An 8,395-nucleotide genomic window follows, 5' to 3' on the forward strand; every position below is an offset into this window, starting at 1 on the left:
CATTGCGGATTGCTTCGATAATATTTCCACCGTAGGAGAAACATTTGAAATCTTTGAAAGATTTCACACAAAAAGAGGCCCTTTTTAAAGAAAGAGAAGTGCTTTGCTCATGAGTAAAGGATTTTCTAAAATGAGCCAAAAAATCCTTACATCCCAAAACAAGAATGAAAAGAAGTCCTAAGCAATGACATGATTCTTAGACGAAACTAAGTTCAATATGACCATGGATCTCAAATGGAAAGGTACTTGTGCTATTAGTGGAAGTAGAAATCATAAACTATATTTTAAAATCAAACCATTGAAAAGTGATCATCAATGAGTAACAAAAAAATGTCTTTTAATAAATTTTTAGAATTGACTACTCTTCATCAATTTCTAGAGCATCACTATTATTGGTTACATTGATTTCATCCCCAAATGAAGTGGAAGAAGTATCTTTCTCGGCACTGTGACTCTCCAAACTTTGTGTTGAATTTTGGTGCATTTTTTTTTTGCTCCCTCACAATCCTCACTCTCTTATTACAAGCATGTAAATTTTTCCATCCGAATATTTATAATCTACTTTCTAAGATGTCCTACTTTGTAAGCATGAAGTCATAGACAAGTACATCCAATGTTTTAGAGATTAATGACCCTAGCTACTATAAACCCCGGATTGGAGGGAACAAAGGGGCATTGGTTTGGGGGGGATCTAGGGCTATGTGGAGGCACCTCTAGAGTAGATTTGGGGGATGCATATGCACAGCAAGGCAATAGCCCGAAGGGCCTTGAAGGAGGCCCTTTATAAGGCAAATAAGGTAGGTTAGGAGCTGACCTACTAGTTACCCCAAAGGCTACTCAAAACAAGGCAAAAGGTAGGGGGTCCTCGTTGGTTTACAAGCTTGGTTTAGGGGCTATATAAAGCCCCCCCTACTCATTTTTAGTAGAACCACTGAAGACGAACAAGTAGTGTGGAGCAAGAGCACTAGGAGTGTTCTTAGCCTTTTAGTTATCTATCCCTTTGTTGGTTTTCTTGTCTCATCTTGAGCTTGTGTCTTACTTGGTGGAGGAGTGCGATCTGAATTCTCTCTCTCTTGTGTACACTGTTCATACTCTATCTTTTGAGTGAGGTATTTGAGTGTAGTTTGGTGAGATGGAGTTGTTCCTATTTCACATAGGTTGTGAGGATAGAGAGATTATTTCCTTCATTTCCAACATGGTATCAGAGCACAATTCTTAGCCCTAGATTCTCTCACATTGAAGAAAGGAGTTCTTCTTCTCTCAAGTAACTTTGATTCGAATCAGGTTTATAGAGTTCTATTTCATCTATTGCATGCTTTGGAGGTTCTTTGCTGTGTGAAATTTGCAGCATACATGTTGAAGTCATAAACCTCTTCTACCCATTGCTCTTACTTCCTCCTCCTCTATTCATGTTCACTCTTATACTATCTCCAACTTTGGAGAAAAGCTATAGAAGCTTACAATAATGGGAGTGGACACAAAGCTTGAGGATGTTATAGACAACAAGGGAAAGATTCTTGACCCAGTGGACAGAGATGAACTCAGAGCATGGGAGAATAGAGATGCCCAAGCCATAGCTTTAATCATAGGGATGATGGAAGACTTTGTGGTTCCTCATATCTAGAAGGCAAATATGCCGGTGGAGGCATGGGCCACTATGAAAGACTTGTACGAGGGAGATAGATAACAGTTCTCATACATTGACTCTACAACACTAGCTCTTCAATATGAGCATGGCTGAGGGAGAGTTGGTACATGACCACTTGACAAAAGTCAAATTGGTAAGCGATCAATTGGTATCAATTGGTCAGAAGGTGGACTCTAGCCAGTTTGCACAACTAACACTTGGGATGTTACCAGGCAGCTTGAAGAGATTCATCACCACTATGACATCAAGAAAAAGGACCAAGCACCTGACATTCAAAGATATTGGGCCCATGGTATTGTAAGAGGAAGCCCATGAGAAGTTTTACAACAAGGATGATGATAAAGCACTTCTGGCAAAAGACCAATAAGGGCAAGTCCAAGGACTCCAAAGGCAAGGCTGATGACTCACAGAAGAAAAAGAAGGTAAAATGTTTCTACTATGAATAGCTTGGTCATTATGCAAAGGATTTTTGAAAGAAGAAGGTAGATCAAAAGAAAAGGGAGTTCAGGAGCAAGGAAGAGCCTAAGATAAACACAACCAACATCAATACTGTGGAGAGATTTTCTTATGGCTCTAGTCATGTAGCGAGTGATAACAAGGAGGCTTGGTATGTGGACAACGGCTCCTTAGAACACATGTCCAATAGGAAGGAGTGGTTCAAGACCATGGAAGGACCCATCCCAACTCGAAGGTGACCTTGGGGGATAGCCGAACATGCCTAGTAAATGCATTAGGGGAGAATTGGGGTCTCAAAAGGGCCTCATAAGGAATGGATTAGGGAACGCTTAGTGGGCTAATGCAAGGGGCTTGGAGGTCCCAAAGAGGCCTAACCAGCCTAACCTAGGTGGGTTAAGCCCACCTCTTCCCCCATCAATGAGGGGAGGGGGCCACTTTTTGAAATTTGAATTTCAAATTTTGAATCTCCCTCCCTCCCTCCCTCTCTCTCTCCCTCCCTCCCTCTCGCTCCCTCCCTACCTCCCTCCCTCCCTCCTTCCCTCCCTCCCTCCCTCCTCCTCCCTCTTCCTCTCCCTCCCTCCCCCTCCCTCCTCCTCTCCCCTCCTCGGTCTTGCTCCTCCTCCTCCCTCCTCCCTCTCCCCTCCTCCTCCTCCTTCTGGCTCCTCCTCCCTCCTTCCTCTCCCCTCCTTCTCCAGTCGCCCAGGCTCCCTCTCCTCTGTTCCTCCCTCCTGCAGAATCTCTCCCCTCCTCCTCCCTCCTATAGCATCTCTCCCCTCCTCCTCCCTTCTACAGCAGCTCCTTCCCTCCCTTCTACACCTATCGCCCTACTCTCCTCCTCCTCTTTCTCTTGCCCTCATCTCCCTCTCCTCCTCCCTCTTCCTTGATACTCTCTCCCTCTCACTGCTCCATCTTTGCCAGCTCTCCCCTACATTTTAGCTTGCATCATTGATACCTCTCTTTGAGTACTCATGGCACCATTTGAGGACATATCCAACAAGCACCACGTGAACCTACAACTGGAGGCAGAATATGCAAGCACATGCTCTTTGGGATATAGTGGAACTCCTCAAAGTGTGCTCCATAGTCTTCGATTGCAAGGAAAGAAGCATCTTGACCTTTGGGTGGATGGAAACTTTTATCCTTTAGACCCTACCACCCAAAAGAGTCCTCCTTTTCATACAGTGCATGATGTTCGGTTTGTTGGCAAGGGACATGTTGGATTGCTCGGTTATGGCAATCAATTGAACCATTCTCAGACATTGGCTATGCAAGCAAGCGAGGTGCAGGGAGCCCAAGCAGAAGAACTTGCACATTTGGGAAATATTACTATTGTGGCAATGCATAATAGTATGCAGGATCTCCAATTGCAAAACAAAGAACTCAGTGACAAAGCACATGCATTGGACTTGGAGCGACATGAATTGGAAGAATCAATCTAGTAGCTTGCTGAAAGCAAACAAGATTTGGAAAGGTCTATCTATGGCCAAGTTCAAGGTGTTGTGGAGAAGGAACGAGAGAAGTCGATAGAATGAGTACAAAAGTTGAAGGGATCACCTTTGGGACTGAAGGAGAGGAAAAGACAATCGCAATCTATGGATGCATTGTCAACCAATAGTGGTGCCCGAAAGAGGAGAATACGGGCTACAAGGTTAGTTCCCCAAATTCTCAATGAAACTTCTTACTCCAAAATATTTGTGGTGTTGCATTCTTTCCACTAAGACTCATTTGTACTCTACTCTAGGAATTTCATGGAGGATGTGATGGGAACAATGGAAATGGATGATAGTGATCCTTCATATGTTCTAAGAAGTTTAATAAAGCCAAGTGAGGTCATGGAAGTGTTGAAGGACCCTAGACAAAAAGGGCTACATAAACAAGTTGCTAGAGAGGTAATGAAGGATTTCAAGGGCCTCGTCCAAGCAAAGGAGGTGCTTGGAGCTTGTGATGTTGCTAGTGTAAGTTGTGAAGCTTACAACTTTGTTTTTAAAATTTTCAAGTCTGCTATGGAGGAAAAGTATAAGATATCTACAATGCCATTGGCACACCATGGTCTGTAAGGATTACACGTCAAGAAACAAACCAATGTGCTAGAGAAAAGCTTGGAGGATACTATTGTGTAAGTGGCACAATGACTTGGAAGAGTAAAAAGAAATCTGGCATCGAAACGTTTGAGATGAATGCTTCAATAATGTTTACGTGGATGTAGAGAATTTGCAGAGAGCCATGATCAAATTCTATAGGATGAGAGAAGAAGGTAAGAGAAATTCCCTCTTCACATTCAACTTTATTTCTTCTAATTTCTATATCCTTACTGAATTTCACTTTCATTGTACAGATGGCAAGCTAGTATTTGTTAAAAAAATGGATGAAGCTCAGTTGGTAAAAGAGCACAAGCTAGAGAGGGTGAGCATTTGTATTATGAATGACGCCTTGTGTTTTGCTGAAAGGGATGAGGAAGTTGAGCAGGGTTTCTCAGTCCAATCTAAGAAGGACATATGGTGGCTTGCAGCCTTTGAGACCCCAAAGGAGTGCCATGAGACATTGAAGTGGGTTTTGGAGAGAACCGGCATCCTATCGATTATTCGAAGACAAGAGCCAGGGAAAACATTAATAGTGGATGGGCATGGAACGTTTCAAGTTGAATGGCATCTAGCTGTGCTTGTATGGTTGTGATACAGGTGCAGATGCAAAATGGACATGCTTGTATTGCACCCACTCTCAAAAGATGCAAAAGGGAAGCCTATAGTGGAAAAATGGCATCCTTTCTTGCAACCAAAGTGCAGCCCCTGATCATCACAAAAAGGATCCTGAGTGGGACCCCATTCTACCAATTCCATTGGAGCAGTTACACGTGTGTACTTTGCATGCTGAACTGCGTATACTTGGTAAGTTACTCTATCTCCATCTAGTTTATGCTTGGAATTTGAGGCCATAGCAAGTATCTACACAATGCATTGCAAAAGTTGAAGAACTACTCTCACTAATGGGACTTCACGGAGGCAATGTGAAGCTTAAGCAGGACAAGAAACAATCAGGAAAGACAAAAAATCTTCCTGCTAAAGTGTCCATGGGTAGAGGAAAGGCAAGGAGGTTCTTGTCCAACCACAATGCTGATAAAGAAAAACATACATTGGCTCAAAGCACCCTAGGTTAGGAGTATTGGAAAGCTTTGTGTGAGTGCACCACAAATCAAGCTTCACATCCACAAATTGCTACTTTGAGAGCAAAATTGTGTACAAAGCTTGATGCATTTATAAAGTTGCTTAGACAAGGTCAAACAGATGAGCTTTATTATGAGAGATTCAGGACAGCATTGGGAGAATTCATATCATTGATGGTAGAAGCATGGGGGGAGTGACATATTACACATTACATGGTAATCATCCTTAGGTTGAAATTTTGTGCTTTAAACGTGAGTCAGTTTATGTTTCTAATATAATGTTTTTCTTTACAGCATATTCTTTATGCACATGCACCATGGTTTGTGGAGCAATGGGGCCCTCTGTCCATTTGGAATACTCAAGGAATGGAGAAATCACACTATAGAGCAAAGGCAGCATACTTCAAGAATACAAGGCATGGGGGTGGTATCGCATGAAGCAATGCACTACATGAAATGTTCGATTGGTTTTATAGATGTCTAGAGGCCAGGACTCTCAAGCACGATAAGGAGAGGTCTCAAGTCTCGCAAAAGCGGTTCAACATGTCAAGAAGACAAGGAGATGTGCTGCTTGGAAGTCCTCAACAGGGAGGCAAGGGTTTGCGCTTTGGTTGCAATGTAGAGTCAGTCAGGGGAGACGTCGGGTCCTAAGAGAGCCCCAAATGTAAAATGTTTGATGAATAAAGATAATACTATTTTGAGTCAATTATAGATTCCAAAATTCACAAATTTGTTTGTAAATTCAGAATTGCATGTGTGACATGGCAGGGTTATTACCAAAGTGGCGACAAAAGACTGGAGGGAGGGCGTGCACTCAAAAAACCCTAATTTAAAAGAAAAACCCTAAAGTGCTTTAAAAAAGACTATATAAAGCACATCAAAACCCTAAAATCCATCATTTCTATGGCACGAGTTAAACAAACTACTAGACCCACTGGACATCATTTAGATGCTACCCGTTGTCCTCCTCACAATGCCATGGCCTCCGAACACACTGCAAGCCCCAGTGGCCAAGAGGGAAATGATCAGCAGGGATTTGAAGGCGGTTCTCATTGTCAGGAGTCTAAGCAACACGAGTCCCCACCATCTGACTCTCATGGGGGATCCCAGGGATCTCAGCACCATTAGGAATCCTAGCACGATGAAGGATCCAAGCACGATCAGGGGTCCTCTAAGTTCCTCCACACAACTAACCGTGGAAGTAGAGAGGTCTCCCAAGAGGGGCGAAATAGTCCAGCCAATCCTGATCAACTGCCCCTCCCTTCTCCATGGGAAACTGGCATGGAGCATCTAGGCCAACAAGGGGAGCAAGAAAGGCAAAGAGAGGAGATGGAGAGATTACAGGGGCCACAATAAGAGGAAGTATTTGGCGGGCTCACAGATATAATGAACCTTGGCCCCAATCCTTCAACCAAGCAGACTACATGGAAGAGCACCATCAACCCTCTATGCCTCGATATTATCAGATATGAGGAGCCTCTAGTATGAGCTGAGCAAGAGCCTCAGCCTGCTGTCTCACAGCCTCATGAAAAGGAAAAGAGACCAAGGACAAAGCAGACCCCTAGGCACGACAAGCCACCTCGAAGGACCCACCAGACATATGAAGAGGAGTTTGAAGAGGTGGTTGCAAGGGAGGAGAGGCGAAAGAAGTTCAAAGCGGACAAGCGGCCATGGAGCCATGTCCAGAGGCCAGTGCAAGGTCCCCCAAAGATGAAGATGTGCAAAAAATGAGGCGTGAAGGCACTTCAAGAGATCCGCAAGTTCCAAACCACTATGGACAATCTCATTCCCCCTGCATCCTTCTAGCATGTTGTACATGAAATAGCACAGCATTACAAGAGTGATGTGCATTTCACTTCACGTGCTATGGGAGCAATTTAGGAGGCAACGGAGTAGATGACAGTAGGTCTTTTTGAAGACGTGAATTTATGTGCTATCCATGCCAAAAGAGTAATAGTGATGGACAAGGTCCTTGCACTCACCAAGCGCATCTGCTCCGATCCCTCCCTTAGGTCCTAGATGTTGTTTAGGTTTATTTGGTGTAACCTGAATCATTTTGTAAATCTCTGCCCTTTGAGGCCAATGAATAAAAGATATTTTTATGTTCTATTACTGTTCCCATGTTATTATACATGTTACGTGATGCTTTCCATCAGTTTATGCAAGTTCAGTGTGAATTTGAGTGGTCAAATGATGTTTTTTCACTGTGGTGTAGAAGGCAAATGTGTTCGGCATCGTACAGGGAGCCTAGAAATGCTAAAACCCACTATGGCATGTATGGGGCCTGTTTGACCAAGGCTGAACACATTTGCCTTCTGCCGCGCGGTGAGATTCTTACTGGATTGCTCAGAAATGACCATTATAGCACAAATATTTATCTGATAGCATGCTTTTGAACATAATAGTGAATTAAAATATTAATGCCAACAACAATTAAAGTTACAAAATACAATGACAGTATAAAATAAATTTTGTAAAAGAACACAAAATGGGGCATTGTATAAAAAGTATATCTATATTCATATAAAATAAAATTTCTATACAATAAGGCTTCAGAGCCTTTCTCTCTTCTCTAAAACACTATGGCATGTATGGGGCCTGTTTGACCAAGGCTGAATGTGTTCGGCATCGTACAGGGAGCCTAGAAATGCTAAAACCCACTAGGGCATGTATGGGGCCTGAACACATTTGCCTTCTGCCGCGCGGTGAGATTCTTACTGGATTGCTCAGAAATGACCATTATAGCACAAATATTTATCTGATAGCATGCTTTTGAACATAATAGTGGATTAAAATATTAATGCCAACAACAATTAAAGTTACAAAATACAATGACAGTATAAAATAAATTTTGTAAAAGAACACAAAATGGGGCATTGTATAAAAAGTATATCTATATTCATATAAAATAAAATTTCTATACAATAAGGCTTCAGAGCCTTTCTCTCTTCTCTAAAACACTAAGAACATGGGCTTTGAATTCCCAAATACACTTATAGCTCTAAACCTAGTCGATAGAGAGTCAACGCTATTGTCGTTGTTGGCCGGGGACATGGCTGCTGTTGTCAATGCCATACCTTGAAAATTGGTTTCAAAGGCATTGAGGGCAGCCACGCGGTTCACCAAAATGA

Source organism: Dipteris shenzhenensis, chromosome 12 (genome assembly GCF_047967505.1).
Source record: "Dipteris shenzhenensis isolate YYH24624 ecotype China chromosome 12, Dip_SZ_1.0, whole genome shotgun sequence".
Lineage (NCBI taxonomy): Eukaryota > Viridiplantae > Streptophyta > Polypodiopsida > Gleicheniales > Dipteridaceae > Dipteris > Dipteris shenzhenensis.